General features: G+C 40.1%; 3 non-coding genes across 3 annotated transcripts; 2 read left to right on the forward strand and 1 right to left on the reverse strand.

Moving 5' to 3' along the window:
* The first annotated feature begins 3,991 nt into the window (after positions 1-3,991).
* Positions 3,992-4,073, forward strand: Trnal-uag (transfer RNA leucine (anticodon UAG)). The gene has a single exon. It is a non-coding gene; the product is annotated as a tRNA-Leu (tRNA).
* Positions 4,074-9,225: 5,152 nt separating this feature from the next.
* Trnay-gua (transfer RNA tyrosine (anticodon GUA)) lies at positions 9,226-9,316 on the reverse strand. Its single transcript is given in 2 exon segments — positions 9,226-9,261; positions 9,280-9,316. It is a non-coding gene; the product is annotated as a tRNA-Tyr (tRNA).
* A 2,167-nt stretch (positions 9,317-11,483) lies between these two features.
* Trnap-ugg (transfer RNA proline (anticodon UGG)) lies at positions 11,484-11,555 on the forward strand. The gene has a single exon. It is a non-coding gene; the product is annotated as a tRNA-Pro (tRNA).
* The last annotated feature ends 10,394 nt before the right edge of the window (positions 11,556-21,949 follow it).

Below are 21,949 nucleotides of genomic sequence, written 5' to 3' on the forward strand. Positions count from 1 at the left end.
AGAAGCTAAATATTTACGTAAAAGCTAATTTAATTTAAGGAAATTAAAAAGGCAAACCAAATAAAAGTAAGCAAAGGCTATTCAGGGATTGCTATAGTGCATTCATCAAAAAGAACAGACTATTTACTGGTATTGAATTTTTAGCAAGATTTTGTAGCACATGTAGAAGGATTCCTCCAGCCTACAGCATAGGGGTCTCTATTAGAGGTAGGGACAGAGCTTTCCATTGCAATGTAGTATGTATCTCCTGCTGAAGACTGATCCAGAAAGATTTGCTGGGGAATCTTTCTACACTCATTTAGAACATTTGAAAGTTCTAAATGAATGTAGAATATATGGTACATAGATTAGTACTTAGCTACCTCTCAAAAGTTCAAGTGTCCAACTGCTTTTGAGGAACTTAAGATTCTAATTTAATAGACACAACAATCTGCATTTCTAATATGCTACCAAGAAATACTGCTAGCAGCAGTGGTCTCTGGATCACACTTTTAGTAGAAAGGTCTTGCAATCTGTACAATTAGAAAAATGAGAAATTATATCCCAATGATTCAAATGTATGAATTGAGAAGATCATTGTAATGTAATATGTAGCTAATAAAAAATAAAATTTAAAAAAGTAAATCTCTTTCTTGTCATCATTTGGATTATTAATAAGGTGAGGACAGCAGGAATTTTAAGGTTAAACTCTCTAGCAATATTGTAGAATGCTAAAGTCTAGACTACTTACATTCTGAAGTCTTAAGTAATAGCCATGTGCCAGACAAACACTGGGCATATCTGTATCAGGCATCTGTCTTTTTTAAAATATTTGTTTATTTTTTAGTTGTTGTTGGACACAATATCTTTGATGCCTCTTAACCTACACAACTCTAGGATTGTCTCCAACTTTAGAATAACATTTGTCTTTCTGTGCCTGACCCTGATTGACTTATTTGTATGTGGTGCTGAGGATCGAACCCAGGGCCTCACTCATTCTAGTCAAACACTCTACCGCTGAGCCACAACTCCAGCCCAGGAACCAGGTGGCTATCCCATATGCTTCAGATACAGGGTGTGCAGAAAAGTTGGCATTCCACTAGGAAAACTGAGACACCTGACTTATGAGTCTCAAGTCACTTCTTGCCTGAATGGTTCAACCTACCTTGTGATCTGCTTCTTGAGAGGACTTTTCCCTAGGCTCATCCTCCATGGAAGGATTCACAGTGCAAAGCAGGCTATGGGTCCTTGGACAGCACCATCAACTGAATAAGGGAAATCAAGTCCCACTGGCAAATAAAGGAATTTTGTCCAGGGACATGAGAGTGTGGTACTTTCTTTCTTGTTAAGGAAGTCTGTCAGTTTGGGGAACTTGAACATGCAACATTCCTGGATCAAAGCACCTCTGCTGTAAGGACCAGGTTCTTCCCGGTTGAATGGTCCTTTCCTTTTATTGGCTGGTCTGGAATCAAAAAAAGGATTGAAGAAGAGCTAAGGGCACGTTCATCTTGAGAAATATTTACAGAAACTGTAGGTTATTTAAATTGATATGTCTACCAAATTAAAACACAGGAAGACATGTATGTGACTGTATAATCTCATTTGGAGATCTCACCAAAAGTCTCAACCTGTGGCTTCTAAGGATCTGTCTACAGACCACGAGTTTCTTGACTGGCTCAGTACTAGGCATAAGAGTTCAACACATATTTTGAATATTTGTTCTCTCTCCTCCCAATTGCCCCACTTTCCAATCCGACGGAATACGACGGGTGTCTTTTCTCTCTTTCAAATTGATGCCTCTTAACCTACACAACTCTAGGATTGTCTCCAACTTTAGAATAACATTTGTCTTTCTGTGTCTGACCCTGATTGACTTGTGGCTACTGATGGAGACAGTAAATTTGCACTTTTTCTAAAGTTTGAAAACAAAGTGAAATTTCTTAGAAGTTGTTTCTTCAGGCAAAGAGGCTGAGGACAGTAGGTGATTTGAATCCCTCCGCCCCAGGTGACCAGGGAAGCCTCACTCTTAACATGCTGCTAGATTTGACACATGTAACTCGGTGCGCACCTGGCTTTGGGCGCTGACCACCTGCTAGCAGGCGCCTCGCTCCTGACTCCTGTAGCTTCTGGGGAGAAAGAGAACCTGGTCAGGGCCTACGGGTGGACCATCAGCTCCGTTAGAGACCTCTGCATGCCTGTGAGCTGGAAAGGGGAATACCAGGGAGCGACAAGGAATAAAGAAGAGGTGAGAACAAACCCTGTGGGTTTGAGAGGTGCGGGAGCGTCCACTGCCGCATACCGGGACTGCGGGGTGGACGCTGGAGGAAAACCCATCTTCAACCTCCTAAGGCCGGGACAGCTTCTCGTGTGGTCCCTGCCTCTTTGTCTTAGATCAACGTTTATCCTGTGCTCCTGAGTCCTGTTTCTAAGCAGTTTTCTTCAACTTCTTTCTCTCTCACCACCTCCCACTCCTGGCATGGGTGACCCTGAACTGGAAGGAAAGTCGCCTCGTGAAGATCTGGCAAAGGACAACCTTGCCCTTCTCTACCTACCCTGACCTTGGACCCCTCAGGCCACAGGGCTTGAGGAGATACCTTGAGGAGAGGCCTTCAGCAAGGAGAGACAGTGACTTGCACTCAAGTTTAGGAAACATTGATTAGACTCCTAGAAGGGAATTGCAAGAGACTAAGAAACGGCGGATCAGAGATGACCAAGAATATAAATAATACATAAACCAGGACTTTGGGCCGAGTGGGATTCGTTGGCAGTGAGTGATTCTCACTTTGGTTGCAGGAAATCCTTAGTATCACCTCTTAAACTTTTTCGAGCTTACCCTCTGCTCTTTTCCAAGGAAAAAATGCAGAGTAAGCAGCCCCGGGGTTAAAAGGAAGCCTGGGAACTGCCCCTTTCTGAGCTGAGAATGGTCTTGAAATGTGATTGCTCTCTAGGCACATCGTTCTGGTGCTACAGCAGTGACCACCGGCTTCAGTTTACCCAGCGTGCAGAGAGGCCATTCTCAATTACTGACAAGTTAGACTCCACATCACCATTCTGAACCTACAGGAGGAGGCCAAGGAATTTTCTTTGAGCACAAGGACAGGCTCACCAGATTCGCTAAGAAAAGGGGGCTCAGAGGAGACCTGGACTCATAGCACTCTAAGCAAAATTCCTATCCACAGACCCTCCACCTAACAGCAATGAGTTTCTTATTCTTCCATTTTCTCTAATAACTTTCAATGAGTCCCCAGAGGGAAACCCCCACCCCAACCCCCTCCGCACCCCCTTCTGGATCTTCTTGCTTTTTTAAAGAAAAATGAACGATTCAAAGGACACTTATACTGATAATTTTTGATTGCCTGTGTCAATCTAAAAAAAAAAATTATAGAGATTCTCTAAAGAATATTGATATACTAATATTTATCTGAGATAGCAAGGCATTATAAGGGAAATATGCATGCCATACTAAACTAGGGGCATATTCAAAGGGGTTAAGGCAAAGCAGAGTTTCAAAAAACAAAAATGTGGAAGATTACATCAGATATACTGAAATAATAATTTTTGATTACAATTATGAATGTCAATCTAAGGTTGAACAGATAGTTCCTAAGCAACTGTCCTTGCACAAATACTTTTCATATAAGTTTATGGTGGCCTCTCTTATAAGTTTGTGGTTCTGGCAGAATCCTGGTTATCATCAGTCAATCATGCTTAAGAATTCTTCCTTCATAATTTTCCGGTTTGATTGACTGCCCTTCTGACTAGTATGAGATCTTAGTGTAATTTTAATAATTCTCAAATTTCTTTCGCACCTTCTATCTAACCCATTTCCCAGAGCTTGCGAGAATACAATGAGTCATCTAGTCTCCAGGTTTGCTTAGATTTCCAGAGATGAATAAAAACATTCTACTTCCACCAGGGGGAAAAAAAAAAAAAAGTCAGAGTTTCATGCTTTCACCCTGGGGCAAAGTGCCCAAAGATGAAAAAGGTAATAGAAACAAGTAGGGTCTCACGTGGTAGTGTGGCCGAGCGGTCTAAGGCGCTGGATTTAGGCTCCAGTCTCTTCGGAGGCGTGGGTTCGAATCCCACCACTGCCAGCTGTACGTTTTTAGTTGAGCCCAATTCCGAACAATTAATAGTCTTGATTTAAAAAGTGTAGGTGCGATAATTGGAAAAGCTGCTTTCCAACTAAAGTACTTTCCAGTCACCAGGTGTGGTTCACTCTGAAATCTTTATTTGCTTCTCAAATCATCCCGGTTTCCTGTAAAAATTTCCTTCCGATGTCAGGGCAGTGTCATCTGACAGCCCCTAGACTGACTCTTAAATTGAGCCTGCCTCCTTCAACCCAAGGTTTTCACTGCTTTCGCGTTCCTCGATCAGGACCACTTTCCATTCTAAAACTCATGTTTCACACTGAATCATTCTCATGATCTGGTTTAGGCACCATGCGCAGCCTCGTTCAAGGGGTGCAGTTCTGTGCTCCCGAAATATCCTGAAGAGACCCTGCTTCGGTTCTAAACAGCATTACTCTTGTAATGGAATATGAGGAATGAATGAGAGTCCCGAAAGCCAAACCTTAGTGGGCTTGGAGCTCTCACTCAGGTATCATTATGCCATGGGAAAGAAATAGCCAGGTAGACAGTTAACTTGAATTTGATTTTGCAGCTAAGTATGATTTGTTAAACCAAAACTCTTGAGATCAAGAGATGTCTGAAATAAAAGGGTTTATTGAGATTTTAACAGTCACAGGAAAGAAAAAAATGGGGGGGCGGGGGGCTAGTCCTGGGATAAGTTCTCAGAGCCCCCAGCAGCAGGGCCAGATAGCATCTGGGAAAATGTCCAGTGGACAAAAGTTAAGAATATTTTTTATAACAAAAATCGGGGGAAGGAAGACATAAATCGTTAACATTGAACCTACATTGGCTACAGATAAGAGGGCTGTGATAACATGAATAGGGGGAAACTTTGGGATGGGAGGATAGTACACAAGAAGAAGTAATTGTTTTTGAATCATTTAGGGTTGTAAGCAGGATGGTTGTGCCTAGAGAATAGTGATGGAATTTAATGTTTTAACATACAGTCAAGAATGTGAAATAGTCTGTTGTTCTTTTAGGCTTGTGACTTGATACTTGATTAACTTCCCTTATGTCTCTCTTTCATCCTCTGCCTTTTGCAATTAAATTTAGGGCATTTCAGAATTTTTCTTTTATCAGATTCCAAAATATATAAAAGGTGATTCTTGACTACTCCATGCCATGCTGATGTGGGGCCCAGGGGATATGCTGTGAATGTTGTTGGCTCAGCCCCACTCCTGCCTCTTCCAAGTGAATCTACTCATTTTGGAGGCTACCCACCCCACCCCCACAAAGATCTCCAAACAAGTTCCTTTCTTCTTCACCCATCTCACTCCAAATTCTCAACAAAGAGGCTGTTTTTTTTTTTGTTTTTGTCTCAGAAATTGAGAGACCAAACTTGCTTTGTTCCCAGTTCCTACTGGGTAGGGGTGGGGGACTCTGAAGGTTGGGAATATAGCACCCAGATAGAGCATGTGCATAGCCCACACAAAATGCTGAATTCAATCCCCATCACCCAAAGTAAAAAATAAATAAATAAAACCCTGTACCTATGGATAAATTGCACATTCCTGACATTTCTGTAAAATTCCCTTTTTGCATAATTTCCATGTCATTGCCCTTCCTTTCTTCACAGGGCAATTGTTGTTTTCTAATGTTTGTTTTCCCTTTGTTCTGAAGTCTAATTCTGAGCATTATCCCAAGATTCATTTGATTTTGTTTTCTGTTCATCTGTAATGAGTCCTATCAAATCTATTTTTTTAATATTTTTTAGTTGTTGATGGACCTTTATTTTATTTATGTGTATGTGGTGCTAAGAATAGAACCCAGTGCCTCAGGCATGCTAGGTAAGCGCTACCACTGAGCCACAACCCCAGCCCCGTTATCAGATCTACTTTGATTACTGTTTGCTTATTTATTTGTTTGATTTTATACTAGGATTGAACCCAGAAGCACTCTACTGCTGAACTACATTACCAGTCCTTTTATTTTTTATTTTTTTGTTACCAGGGATTGAACCCAGGGACACTTAATCACTGAGATCTCAGACCTTTTTTTTGAAACAGGGTTTCACGAAGTTCCTTAGGGCCTCACTAAATTGCTGAGGCTGGCTTTGAGTTTGTGATCCTCCTGCTTCAGCCTTCTTAATTGCTGGGATTACAGGCTTGCACCCCACACTCTGTAGCATAGTTTGATGTTTTCAAGGCCTTAGAGAATGCCTCCTGTTAGGCTATCATCTTCCTCCAAAAGAGAGTGAACTGGGAGCCCTGTTCTCATCCCCCTCCCATGCTCCTGGTCAGACCCTTTCCCAGGACTCTCCACCGTTGTCCAATGACAAAAGCATTTCCCAGCCTCTGGAGAGCACCACCTTGGAGTGATTTTGTTTGTGTTGGTTTGTTCCTTGCCTTCTTGTGTCCATAGTACCTTTACTGTCTCTTAGTGCCAGTCAATACCATCTCTTGTTGACGGGAGGATGCTCCTTTGCTTCTGTTCCCGTTCACTTACACTTCACTCCTCCCTGCCTTTTTACTGCTACTGTTAAATTAATCCTGAACTCTTATCCTTCCCTGTGTCCCCTTTTCTTTTTCCTCCTGAAATCTCCTGCCATTCCTCCAGCTATATACCCTGTCGCCTTGCCACATCCTCTACCCCCACTCCTTTCTGGCACTCTGGCTGTCACTTCTCCCAACATATCCACCTCCCCGATTTTTTTGTCATTCTATCGCACATACATACCTAAAACCCTTTTACGCACTTAATCCATTTTGTCCCATAGCCCCATATGTAGAACACCTATAAAAACTTGTAGTATACAGTTTAGAATATAATTATAAAAATTGTAATTGATATTAATTAACATAATACTATATATAATTATAATTTCTATCTTATTTTAATGCACCTATGTCATTTTTATTGAAATATTTGCACAGTTGAAAACTTGGGACTTAATGGCTTAACAGCCCACTGATATTTCTATTGAATTCTAGCTGAAAATTCTCTTCCATTTGTCTTTCCTTATCATTCTGATGGCTCCTTTTTATTTTCCTAATTGTGCTCCCATATTGTGTTGTAAATGTTTACTGGTAGTATCAGTAGATAAACACAGTATTACCTACATAGTTCCTCCAACTAAACTGCAAATTATGCAAGTCGCAGTTTAAAAATACAATAGGCTTTATTTTTGGTACTGGGGATAAAACTAAGGGGTTCTTCATTTAGTTTTTATTTTGAGACCGGGCTTCACTCATTTGCTGAGACTGGCCTTGAACTTTTGATCCTCCTGTCTCAGCCTCCCAATAGCATGTGCTATTGACCCTGCTAGACTTTATTTTATTTTTGATAACAGGGATTGAACTCATGGGTACGCGACCACTGAGCCACATCCCCAGCCCTATTTTACATTTTATTGAGAGACAGGGTCTCACTGAGTTGCTTAGTGCCTCATTTTTGCTGAGGCTGGCTTTGAACTCATGATCCTCCTGCCTCAGCCTCCCAAGCTGCTGGCCTGCACTGCTGATGCAGGCTAGACTTTATTTTTAAAGAGTAGCTTTAGGTTTATACTAAAATTGAGTGGAAATGACACAATTCTTACATACTCCAACCTCTCCCCAACACATACTGTCTCCCTCACTTGTATATGTTGCTTCAACCAACATGGAATCAACATGGAAACATCATCATTAACCAAAGTCTGTAGTTTTCATTAGGCTTCACTTTTGGTGGTGTACATTGTATGGTTTTGGACAAATGTATAATGACATCTACCCTTCATCCTTACAGTATCATACAGAGTAGTTTCCTCATACTAAAAATCCTCTATGCCCCACCTATTCATTCCTTCTTCTCCCTAACTCCTAAAGACCACTGTTCTTTTTACTATCTACATAGTTTTGCCCTTTTCAGAATGTCATACAGTTGGAATCACACAGTATGTAGCCTTCTTTCACTTAGTGATATGAATTTGAATTTACCTCCATGTCTTTTAATGGCTTGATAACTCATTTCTTCTTACACTGAATACTATTCTGTTGTTTGTATATACCGGTTTACTTATCCATTTACCTACCAAAGGACATATTGTTTGCTATCAAGTTTTGGCAATTAGGTCTAAAGCTTCTATAAACATTACGTGCAGGTTAACGAATGAGCATGAGTTTTAACTTATTTGAGCAAGTACCTAAGAATGTGATTGCTAGGTTGCATGGGAAGTGTATGTTTAATTTTGTTAGAAACTGTAAAACTGTCCTCCATAGTAGTGCAGGGTATTTTTAAACTTCATTTTGTAAACTAAAAGAAAACAACAACAACAACAACAACAACAAAATTATTTTTAAGTGTAATGGATATGAGTGGCATATTTTGAAAAATACATAAAAGTATAAAGAATATTAATTACCCACAGACAAATGTCATATTCCCTTCTTTCAATTTTTAAATGATAACTTTTATCATTTAGAACAAATTTCTAGAAGCAGAAATTAACTTTCTTTCTTGATTTACAATGGCTAGTTGTTCTCCAGAAAGTAGTGACATTCTACAAGAAAGTCGTTGACATTCTACAAGAAAGTCGTTGACATTCTATGAGAACGTCCTTCTCATTGCATTTTTGTATTAAATATTAATAAGTACTTTGGTGGACAAATAAATCCCTTTGTTTTAACTAGTATTTCTTTCTTCTTAAGGAATACTTTCCATATACATTGTTTATTATCTCTATTATTTATATCCTTTCAAAGAGCAGAACTTTTTAAAATATTTCTCTTTGAACCGTGAATTACCATATGAATTATTCAAGGTAATGAAAAAGGGTAGGAATGAAGATGAAGAATTATGTTCGAAATTCAGTCAATGCATGCTAGTCTGAAAGATTTGGAGATTAACTTTTTTTTTTTTTTAATGTATATGGACTCAATGCCTTTATTTGTTTTTATGTGGTGCTAGGATCGAACCAGACGCAAGTGCTCTACCACTGAGCTACAACTCCAGCCCGAGATTAACGATTTTAAATCTAGAAAGAACGTCATTAATTCGCAACTCTTGAGTAAATAGGATCGAATGTTCTGCGGGATCACAAAGAGAACAAGCGAAAGTAAGGTTCATGGTCAGCAAAATTTCAGGGGGTTAGAAGGTTCTGCTTTTGGGAAACTTACAGAATGCAAAAACCCCACGTGCCTCCTTCGAGCCGGAATCGAACCAGCGACCTAAGGATGACTACAGGTGACAACCTCTACAGTCCTCCGCTCTACCAGCTGAGCTATCGAAGGGGACCATGAAGTTTGGCAAGTGTGGAAGTTTGTGTTCTTAGTAGTAGCTAATGCGAGGTCTGGCTTCTTTGCATTCCAGGCTCTGATTCAGACAGAAGTTCAAGAGGCTCCCAGGAAGCTGGATCTAGATAAAACAGATCCTGGGAACATTCTTCAGGCAGTAGCAGGCGAGGTCTGAGAACCAGAAGCCGACGAGGGAAACAGATGAAAATCCGCCTACGTTGGACTACGCGTAGCTTCTGGACTAGCTGGCCCAGAGTTATCTGCAAACCCATTTTCGCGTCAGGAGCGCAGGAGGAGCTGTGGCGCCAAGCGTTCTGTCAAGAGGGAAAGTGCGCCGGTCTCCAGGAGTCAGGGGTACCACTAAGCCAAGGTGAATTCCATCGCTTCCACAAACGCAAAGATGGACTCCACTAACTCCCGGAGTTTTCTCCAAGAGACCGAGAATCCTAGTTTTTTTCCCCACGTGCGGAAAGATATACAAATTTCCATTTTCTCGGGATCCATCATGGACTCCTCCCCCAATCTCCAGGATCTTATTTTACGGAAAGACCACAAAGGGCTTCCTTTCTTCAAGTCTGTTTCAGCCGTAGACAAAATGAGAGCGCATCCCTTCAATGACCTAGAAAGAGACCAGTGTTTCCAGTGAGATTTGAACTCGCAAACCCCAGTCCATAAAGGATTACCATTCTAAACCCTGAACTCTGAAACCACCAGACCCCAACCCTTACCACTGATCCTGTTAAATTTATAAAAATGTCAAGCAAATGGCATTTATGCCTAAGTGGATTTTGACACATAATTAAGACCAAACGGAATTTGTTTTGGATTTTTTTTTTTTTTAAACTAGGCCTAAACTGGTATGCAAGTTCCTGGAGGATGGATAGTCCATAATATATGCTCTTCAGCCTTAGGCCTGACAAGTCCCGGAGCTCAAGCAACAGCAGGCCAGAATGCAGTGCCTTATAGAAGAGAAGGGTGCAAGAAAGACCACCAGCCTGGATGGATTCTTATAAAAGTAACTTAGACTAAAATTGAGGGTTTGTTTTGAGTGGAGGCAGCTTTCTCCCAGCACAGAACACACCCTTCAGACCTAAAGTTTGGGGGACCTAAAGACAGTGAGGGCTGGAAAGCATCCAGGCCTCTGCTGTCCTTTCAGCAGAGTAAGGTTCAGAGACAGATTCCTGTAAGTTTAGAAGGGGACTAGCCCTTTCCTTAGTCCTTTCTCTTCCTAACAACTCAGTAGTTGCTGGGCAGGGGAGGTGGAGACAGCCCCTTTTCTCTGGGTCTCTGGGCTCTTCTAAGCTCCCAGCTAGAAGTCTAGAATGTATGGAAAATGACATCTTATCAAGAGGGTTGGGGGTGGGGGGAAGCCTCTCTTCTCCCTTTCTCTCCTCTGGTCTCAACCTGAGCTGCAGTCTGGCGCTAGATTAAGGAATTCAGTCATTCATCCAACAGCTTCTCACCCAGTGCTTAGCGTAGCACTAGGGTACACAATGCTACTAAGGCAAACACTGCCTTCAGCTGGGGAAGTTAAAGCCACAGCCCAGGAGCATGCAAAATAAGGACAAGCCCTTCCCGGACCATCTACTATCTTTTGGGGAGTGGAGAAGTGGGCTTCTTTTGTAGACGGTGGTATTGGTAGCCAGCATCTTTTCCCCCACCAGCACCTTTTCTCTGAGGGCACCTCCTGCACTCTCTTGCAATTCCTGTAATACACAGTTAACCAAATAAAACTGAAAGGAAGTGGCAAAAGTACAAGCATAAAGCACATGATGTAGTTGAAAAGACTAAGGTGGTGGCTTTTAGAGTGCAGCTCCTTTGGGTACATGAGTTCCTGCTTCTCTCCTAATTTGTGAAATTGACAATTCTTATTTTTCCCGGGGGGGTCTAACTCCAAGCTACCAGAGATGGTGCTGGTCCTCTCAGACTCTTGGGTCTAAAGACCAGCTGTGCGAGTCCTGAAATGAATATCTCTACCTCTGGAATGTTGCAGCTCAGGTCTTTCCCACCTGGCACGTTACTCCGGCAGTTTGGAAGAATTCGCTGGACTGAAGAAAAGAAAACAAAAACTGAGCATTGTGGTACAACTAACAACAGAAAAGAACTTTCCAAAAAGGAAGGGGAGTGGTCTGTATGTGGCTCATTGGTCTAGGGGTCTGTATGTGGCTCGTTGGTCTAGTGGTATGATTCTCGCTTTGGGTGCGAGAGGTCCCGGGTTCAAATCCCGGACGAGCCCAGTTGTGCATTTTTTAACCATCTCAGCGATCTATCCTGTCGAGATAAGACTGTAAAATAAATTGACGGTTTCTGTCCAAAGATTCAAGGACAAAAAGGATGCTAGCAGAGTCTATTTGCTAACCCCCCAGTCTGGCACCGACCTGCTATTTCAGAAAGGATAACACTGTCTGCAGCAGGGGTGGAGACAGAGAATCAGGGCACTTGTCGCTAGTGCACAAAGGTGGGGGGGGGGAGGGAATGGTGTGTTGGGGTCATAAAGTCGGGGCAGAATCCACTTCTTGAGACCCGGGTTTCCGTGCTAAGCCGGCCAGATAGAGCAAAGTCTGGTCCCTGCAACCGCCGAGCTGCGTACGGGTCCTACGAAACTGTCAATCCCGCAGCTGCAAGTGCTACAACCGCTGTAACTTCTGTCACCTTGGTTCAAACGCAAATCCGCTGCCCAAGAATCCTAGGGTTCAGAGGGCACAGACATCCATTGAGTTCAAAAGGAATACAATTGAATTTTTTCCTATTGTTATTTTCCCAAAATGCAATATAACAAAGTGTTAGTCATTTTGGTTATGTCTGGCAAAAACCTGACCAGACATTTTAGTGATCTTTGTTCCCCTTTAACACCAAACGCTTCCACCTGTAATCTTAGAGTGCTCATCTTTCTAAACTGCTTGTATCCAGTGAATCTTTGACAGGATTTCTGTCTGACTCATGATATTTGACCTTCTTGAAGTTCTGCTAGGAAGAGACAAATGTCCAGTAGAGAATAAAGGGTTTTGTGATTGGAGGAAAGGTAGAGAGAAGGAAGATGCCTTGATTTACAGGTTGGTTGTTCTGTGGGAATGTGTTATGTCTAGCATGGGATTCTGTGTTTATTCAATGACATCCTAAGTAGAGATGCTCAATAGAAAATTGGATTTAAAGTCCTGGGGTTTGAGAGAAAAATCCAAACTAAAGAAAGAAATTTGAGGCATCAAAACCAGAAGGCTGTGATTAACACTGGTTTGTGCAAAACTCCCACTGGGAAGAGTATTCACAGAAAGAATATGTAAGGACAGGACTCTGACGATTACCAGTGTTTAGAATGTTGAGAACACAAAGCCTTGAGTGAAGAAATTGAAGAAGGAAGTTTCATGGTAGTCACTTACTCTGACAACTGAGTTACTCTAGGGCTATTAACAATCTGTGCCAGTATTTGAAGCAGAAAGTTCAGGAAGATGACAGAGCCAGGTAGGTTTAAGAATGAGGAGAAGGTGAAGACCTGTAGGAAGATAATTATTTCTAGGAACTTGGCTGTGGAGGGGAAGACATGCACAGGACATACATCTGGCTGGCAGCTCCATTATTATTTATGAGTTCTTTCTATGCTCTGAAACTGCAGTCAGAGTGTGATCCCTGGCATAAGTATGTCATTCTGATTCCTCAGGGCTTTTATGACCAGCACAGATGAAAGTCATAGCAGTACTCCTTCTCTTATGATAAGAGACAGAAACACTAGCCCAGATCCCCAATTAAGACAGGAATAACTTGGCACACTTGAAAAAATGCACAAGGGATAATTAAAAAGGAAGAGCTCTTGGCCTGAAGAGGAAGGTGAAAAGAGAGTTAATTTTGAAATGTAGAAGAAGATTTAGGATAATTTTAGTTGCAAGAGAGGTGGGAGTTCCAAAACCCAAATAAGATCCTTTTCTTTTAAGAAAATCATGTCCATTGGGCCAGGTGTGGTGGTGCAGGTCTGTAATCCCAGCAGCTCAGGAGGCTGAGACAGGAGGATCTTGAGTTCAAAGCCAGCCTCAGCAAAAGTGGGATGCTAAGCAACTCAGTGAGACCTTGTCTCTAAATAAAATTACAAAATAGGGCTGGGGACGTGTGGTTCACTGGTCAACTCAGGTCAATTCTCTAAGTTCAATTTCTAGTACACCCTTGCCCCCAACCAAAAGAGAAAATAAAAGAAACTCATGTCCATTGGGAACCAGAAAAATCTGGTGGAAGATTCAGTAGGTATTACTTCTCTGGAATACAGGAATTGGGTTTGACTGTCTGGGCTTTGTCTAAGTGGAACAGCACCAGCTTCCACAGCTGAGTCTGTTTGGAGTCACTTCTGGCAAGTAATTTTTTTTCTTCTTGGAGCTGAGATCCAACAGTTCATCCTGAGGAATGTTAGGAGTCTCAGAGAAAGCCTAGTTCCTAGAAAACTTTAATGTATGCAAAGATTCTTAGAGTTTTCTGTATTGACAAATCTCAAATTGTTTCAGATACCTGCTTTTCAGAAAAAAAGAAAAAAAAAAGATCCAAGAAAGTTATCCATATGCAAATTTTCACAGTCGTAGTTTCATGAAATGGGGATCTTTAAAGAGGGACTCGACTGTGCTCATGTACTGAACTTTTCTGCACCATACACCACTTAGGAACTCAGCCAGTAGAGATAAGGCCTGAACAATCTCAGTTAGATAGAGTGGGTACACTGTGTCTTCCTCATTCCTGAGCAATAACCATGACACTTCTATGCTTATGTGGGCCTTTAGTACTATATACTGTCATCAACAATGCCTGCCTTGAATGTGAGAAGGAGTTCATAACAAATGACCAGTAAGCATAGCTATTTGACACTCCTTTTCACATCTCTTAAGTCATTTTACCTTCCACAACTGAGACTTTGCTATGTACCAAATATGGGTGGCAGGAAAATGAACTCAACTGTCACACTGTCTCTGTCATCAAGAGATTTGCAATCTAATGGGCAAATGGGAAATGGTGCCAATTTTTGCAAGAATAAGTATGTGAGTTAAGGTTCAATCAAAGAAGTAGAACTACTATTGTGATCATAGAGATTTATTACGGGAAGTTGCCCTTGTAATGTCAGATTCGTGATACCCCAATGGACCTCCAGGAGCTGAATCCAATGCAATCATACAAGAGTCTTTATTGCAAGCTGGAGCCTGGACTCACAATCGTTCCCAATGCAGTGGTCCCAGGGAGTGAGTTCCGGTCCTTTGTTCAATGAGATTTTATAGGTTTTGGGGGGATACTCTATGTGTCACATCTCACAGCAAATCATTTCATACTGCGGGAAAGTCAAATAACAACTCTTAACATTGATTAGCACATTCACTGGTGGGAACAAGTTGGGTAGGGTTGATTGGTTAGTACAAGAGGGGGATTCCTTTGAACTGATTGGTTTAGGCCACGAGGGGTGTATGTGCTAAACTACATGGTTTCCCAACATGTTATCAACCACCATAAATTACTGGGGGATTATCTGGCATTCCAGGTATTTTTCCTGTCTCATGCTGATTGATGGTTGCTAGGGGGTTGCTATGGGTCTTCCCCTAGCCTGACTGAGTCAGGGACACTTGGCCCCACAGATCTCTCCTGTTATTTACAGACAAACAACTCAGCAGGGTGGGTATGTGCTTAGAAGTGCTCTGTGGGTTTTTCCCAGGACAAGGGTCACGCCCCCTTCCTTAGGACAGGCCTCGAGGTAGAAGCTGGTTTCTCAAAAATGGAGTCACATCAATTTCTCACCCTCACATAACTGTGGGAGCTAGACAGAAAGTCTACTCAAGATTTTTGAGGAGTAAAGATTTGTTCCCAGGGTGTAGGCTCCCTATTTACCTCTCTTATTGTTTCTTTTGCTGAGAAAAAACTTTTTAGTTTGAGTAAGTCCCATTTGTTGATTCTAGTTATTAACTTTTGTGCTATGGGTGTCCTATTGAGGAATTTGGAGCCCGACCCCACCGACTGTAGATCGTAGCCAACTTTTTCTTCTATCAGACGGCGCGTCTCTGATTTGATATCAAGCTCCTTGATCCATTTTGAATTCACTTTTGTGCATGGCGAGAGAAAGGGATTCAGTTTCATTTTGTTGCATATGGATTTCCAGTTTTCCCAGCACCATTTGTTGAAGATGCTATCCTTCCTCCATTGCATGCTTTTAGCCCCTTTATCAAATATAAGATAGTTGTAGTTTTGTGGATTGGTTTCTGTGTCCTCTATTCTGTACCATTGGTCCACCCGCCTGTTTTGGTACCAGTACCATGCTGTTTTTGTTACTATTGCTCTGTAGTATAGTTTGAAGTCTGGTATCGCTATACCGCCTGATTCACACTTCCTGCTTAGCATTGTTTTTGCTATTCTGGGTCTTTTATTTTTCCATATGAATTTCATGATTGCTTTCTCTATTTCTACAAGAAATGCCGTTGGGATTTTGATTGGCATTGCATTAAACCTATAGAGAACTTTTGGTAATATCGCCATTTTGATGATGTTAGTTCTGCCTATCCATGAACAGGGTATATTTTTGCATCTTCTAAGATCTTCTTCTATTTCTCTCTTTAGGGTTCTGTAGTTTTCATTGTATAAGTCTTTCACCTCTTTTGTTAGGTTGATTCCCAAGTATTTTATTTTTTTTGAGGATATTGTGAATGGAGTGGTTGTCCTCATTTCCATTTCAGAGGATTTGTCGCTGATATACAGGAATGCCTTTGATTTATGCGTGTTGATTTTATATCCTGCCACTTTGCTGAATTCATTTATTAGCTCTAATAGTTTCTTTGTAGAGCCTTTTGGGTCTGCTAGGTATAGAATCATATCATCTGCAAATAGTGATAATTTAAGTTCTAGAGCCCTAATATCCAGAGTATACAAAGAACTCAAAAAATTAGACAATAAGAGAACAAACAACCCAATCAACAAATGGGCCAAGGACCTGAACAGACACTTCTCAGAGGAGGACATACAGTCAATCAACAAGTACATGAAAAAATGCTCAACATCTCTAGCTGTCAGAGAAATGCAAATCAAAACCACCCTAAGATACCATCTCACTCCAGTAAGATTGGCAGCCATTATGAAGTCAAACAACAACAAGTGCTGGCGAGGATGTGGGGAAAAGGGTACACTTGTACATTGCTGGTGGGACTGCAGATTGGTGCAGCCAATTTGGAAAGCAGTATGGAGATTTCTTGGAAAGCTGGGAATGGAGCCACCATTTGACCCAGCTATTCCCCTTCTTGGTCTATTCCCTAAAGACCTAAAAAGAGCACGCTACAGGGACACTGCTACATCGACGATGTTCATAGCAGCACAGTTCACAATAGCAAGTCTGTGGAACCAACCTAGATGCCCTTCAATAGACGAATGGATAAAAAAAATGTGGCATCTATACACAATGGAGTATTACTCTGCATTAGAAAATGACAAAATCATAGAATTTACAGGGAAATGGATGGCATTAGAGCAGATTATGCTAAGTGAAGCTAGCCAATCCCTAAAAAACAAATGTCAAATGTCTTCTTTGATATAAGGAGAGTAACTAAGATCAGAGTAGGGACGAAGAGCAGGAGAAGATGATTAACATTTAACAGGGATGAGAGGTGGGAGGGAAAGGGAGAGAGAAGGGAAATTGCATGGTAATGGAAGGAGACCCTCAGGGTTATACAGTGGAGGGGGTAGAGAGAGAGGAGGGGAGGGGAGGGGAGAGGTGGGGAGGGGGGAGGGTGGAGGATGGGAAAGGCAGCGGAGCACAACAGACACTAGTATGGCAATATGTAAATCAATGGATGTGTAACTGATGTGATTCTGTAATCTGTGTATGGGGTGAAGGTGGGAGTTCATAACCCACTTGAATCAAAGTGTGGAATATGATATGTCAAGAAATTTGTAATGTTTTGAACAACCCACAATAAAAAATTAAAAAAAAAAGATTTTTGATTCTATAACTGGAATTGGTCCTGAAATTTTTGGATGGGCAGTTGGGAAGAAAATATAGACATGAAGTGAAGACAGTAAGTGCAAACTGACGCACAAAATCCACAAGAACAAACTGGAATCTCTACCTGTCTCTCACTGCCTCCAACTCTGTGGATGTGGATGACCTGCTGAAGAAGCTGGAAACTTTTGTCTTGGACCTACCTATCTACACACTTGTACCAAGACTTGCTGGAGGAAAAGTTGTAGACCCACTTCCAGCCCCTGTCAGCAAGTGAGAACATGGTATCTACCATAATCTTTTTACTTTCCAAATCTCACTACAAATTTCTTCATATGGAACTGTCGAGGAAATCTAGCTCTACTCAGAACATTTCATATAACTTAGCTCCAACTTCCATAAAATGTCACACTGTGAAGTTGCCACTTAAACTGTTTGCTCTGGCCTTATAAAACTTGTACTAGAGAATCAGCTTCCTTTACATGTTTCCTAAGCCTTTTTTTCTTTATATACTGCATTTTAAATAATTTCTTGGGCTGGGGCTGTGGTTCAATGGTAGAGTGCTTGTCTTACACATGTGAGACACTTGTTTGGATCCTCAGCACCACATAAAAATAGATAAATTAATTAAAGGTATTCATCTACAATTAAAAATATTTTTAAAATAATATAAAAAATTTATTAAGATCTATTGTTGGTTTCCTAAATATTGCCCAATTTTCTATGTAAGATATTCAGTCTTTAATTTCAACAATATTTTTCATTCTAGACTTTCCATTGTTTCTTTTTGAAAATTGCCTCTATTTTTATTTTATATAGCTTATCATGCTATTTTTAAAAATTGTGCCATACTGTCTTTTATAATGCTATTGACTTTTCTTTTATTTCTTTAAACATTTTTAGCATTGTAAAAAATGGGGCCTAGGTTGAACCGCTGGCCCTGCACATACTGGGCAAGTGCGCTAACACTGAGCTACACCCCCAGTCCATAGCATTCTTAACTTTTTAAAATAATTTAATTTCTTAATTTTTTGTGGTGCTGGGGATCAAACTCAGGACTTTGTGTATGTTGACTAGCACTTTACCACTGAGCTACATCTACAGTGTAGCATTCTTAATTTATAATCTGTTTCTAATGATTATATTACCAAAGTTTTAAAAAGAACAATTATGTTTTATTGTTTATCTGCTGTGCTTAAGAGTCCTGTTACTTATATTAACATTTGGATATAAGGTATCCCTCAAAAGCTCCTGTGTTGATTCAAGAGTGTTCCCAGGCAAACTGTTTCATAAAGGCAACATTCACATGCTCACCAAAAATGTGTAAGGTTTCCAGTTTCTCTTATCTTCCTCCATACTTATTATTTGTCCTTTGACTATAGCCATACTTGTGGGCATGAAGTGGTATCTTATTGTGGTGTGGTTTGCATTTCTTTGCTGAATAATTATGTTGAGAGTCTTTTATTGTGTTTATTACCTGTTTGTATACCTTCTTTGGAGAAAAGTTCATTCAGATTCTTTTTCCATTCTTGTTGCATTTTATTGTATGTTTGCTTTCTTGCTTTTGGGCATCCTGGTGATCAAACCTAGATTTTTGTGCATGCTAACAAATGTTTTACCATTGAGCTATACGGCCAGCCCTATTTGTGCATTTTTTAATTTGTCTCTTTGTATCATTGAACGGGTGCTTTCATGTATTCTAGATACAAGTCCGTTATCAGATATATGACTTAAAATATTTACTGCCATTCTGTTGATGTCCGTTTCACTTTCTTAACAGTATCCTTTGAAGAACAAAATTTTAAGTTTTGATGAAATTCTTTGTATGTGTTTTCATTCTGAATTGTGAGTTTGTGTTCAAGCAAGCCTTATCTAAGGGAGTCTGGTGCTGTCTGGGTTTTAGGTAAGATCTCCCTGAGAAGTTTTGTAAACATTCTGCCTATAGGTGTTATTAGCTAGAAACAACACTTACATTAATATATTAGCTTGGCATTTCCCAGATGACACAAATTTTGTACATGAAGGCAGAACATCAATTAAAAGTTGAAATGTAAGGAAAATTACTGACTTTTTCTTTATGGCAGAAAGTTTTATTGATTGTCTTCCTTTATAGCAAGGAAAAGTTTCATCTGGGTCACGCTTTTCATTGACAGCATCCTCATAAGAGTTAGAACTGTATGAGGGAGATTCCATTTCAAACCCTTACTGGAGTAAGAAGTATGGCAATTATCAAGCTCTTCATTATATGAGGTTCATGGTATCTCTCAGGAAAGGGGCCATGATCTGCTCGTTAGTGTTTCCTTCATTCAATAAATATTTCTTGGGCCCCTACTATTTTCTGGACTCTGTTCTAGGTATTTGACATATAGTCATCTTCCTCTTTCTTTGTGAACTCTGGAAATAGGCTTTATTTTTTTTTTAAAGTTAGATAACTTTTCAAAGAATATTTTAAAATACTTATCAGTATATTTTGTTAAATACTTTTTCAGGTTATCTAGTATGCCATATTACTAGAAAAGTAATTTCAGGCCTTTATTATTGCTTAACTACTACAATGGCATCTTCATTGGCCTTCTTTCATTCTCTACCACTCCTATTCTTTATCTGCAGTACAGTTGGAGTTTACTTTAAAAGCATACATTTGATTATGTCACGGTTATCAACTTTTTTCCTCAGTTTCTCAGGTCTACAAAGGAAGATTCAATGTCTTTTCCAACTGGATCACAAACTTCTTTTCCAGTCTCATTTTCTTTTCTCCTTCCATAATCCAACCTAGATCAGACTGCTTGGTATCTGAAAAAACACCACATATTTTCATATGTGTCAGCTTTGTCTATCCTTCTGGTCAGCAAGCCCCTTTCTAAATATTCCTTTAAATATGCAACAAATTGAGAACTCTTCTCTAGAGCCTTCTTTAAGCCTCCAGAAATGATTTATTTCTTGTGTTTTACCTTATTTTCACCAACAAGTAATGACTGAGTACCTACAATATGTTGGCACAATGTTAACCATTTATTATAATAGTGAGATGAGAAGACAATCTTTCTATTATGGAGTTTAGAGACAAAAGAATGGGAATAGATAAAGTATAATGGTAATTTTCCTAAAAATGGGGCTAACTTCTCCAGAGCAAAGTAGTGCAATCCCATAAAAATTTACAGCAGAAATCTGTCCTAAAGTTAAGTGGACAATATGGAAAGTTTATAGAGGGCATAACTTAAAAAATATTTTTTTAGCTGTGGATGGACAAATACATTTAATTAATTAATTAATTAATTAATTTTGATGTAGTGCTTAGGCGCAAACCCAATGCCTCATACTTGCGAGGCAAGGCTCTGAAGGTTCTGCCACTGAGCCACAATCCCAGCCCAAGGGCACAACTCTTAAGAAAGTATCTGAACCTCTAAAAAAGGAGTAGATATATACAAAGGGACTCCTGGAAGAAGAGAGGGATTAAATGAAGGCCAATCTATGAGAAAAGTGAAGTGTAACGATGTAATGGTGACATGTATATTGTGAGAAATTCTCATGAAGTAGGCAAAGAACCTAACATGCATGGTCTTATAGATTACAATCAATTTTGGGGATTTATCTTATCATGGTGGAATGCCATTAAAAGTACTGAAGTGGCCATGTGAGAGTAGATGATGATGGCATAATTAAATGTACTTTTGAAAAGATCAATCAGGTTGAAGTGGAAATGAAGAGAACTGGAGGAATTGAGAACTATTTAGTAAGGATACGTCCTGGGAAATAGACTGGATTTAAGAACAAATTGATCAAATGCCTAGTTTTTTGATTTATGTAATGAATATTGCTCCACCACATTTACTTAGAGAACAAAGAAAGATGATCAAGATTGGAGACAGAAGGTAAGAATTGAGTTCAGTCTTGGGCATACTGATTGTGACACATCTCCATGAAGCTGTGATATAGGCAGTAACATCTATGAGTCTGAAGCTAATAGATTAGGTCTGGAAATATAAATATGGCAGCCATCATTGCATATTTATTAAAAGGATAGAATTTCCTAGCAGAGTATAAGGACAAAAGGAAAGGACCCATGGGGCTGGGGTTGTGGCTCAGCGGTAGAGCGCTGGCCTAGCATATGTGAGGTCCTGGGTTAGATCCGCTGCACCACATAAAAATAAATAAATAAAATAAAGGTATTGTGTCTAACTACCATTAAAAAATTTAAAAAAAGGAAAGAACCCTTAAGATTATATCTTCATAAACCCTATTATTTAATGACTTTTTGAGGAGGATACACTTGCAGAATAAAACAAAAAGAAAACAACTGAAGGGGCTGAGGTTGTGCTCAGTGGTAGAGCACTTGCCTGGTATGTGTGGGGCACTGGGTTCGATTTTCAGCACCGCATATAAATAAATAAAATAAAGGTCCATTGACCAAAAAAAAAAAAAAAAAGCAATTGGAAATGAGAGAAAATCAGGCAATTATAGTCCCAGGGAAACCAAAGAACAAGACTATTGTGAGAACACACTGTTTCAAAATAAGAGTATATTTGTTTTTTCCCTGCATGGAGGCATCCACCTTAAATCCTAGCAATTTGGGAGGTGAAAGTAGGAGGATTGCAAGTTCCAGGCCAGCCTCAGCAACTTAGTGAGGCCCTAAGAAACTTAGTAAGAACTTGTCTCAACATACAAAATTTTAAAAAGTCCATTTTATTTTC

Source organism: Marmota monax, unplaced genomic scaffold (genome assembly GCF_021218885.2).
Source record: "Marmota monax isolate L192 unplaced genomic scaffold, Marmota_monax_Labrador192_F-V1.1 WCK01_AAM20220418_F8-fsc00001, whole genome shotgun sequence".
Taxonomy (NCBI): domain Eukaryota; kingdom Metazoa; phylum Chordata; class Mammalia; order Rodentia; family Sciuridae; genus Marmota; species Marmota monax.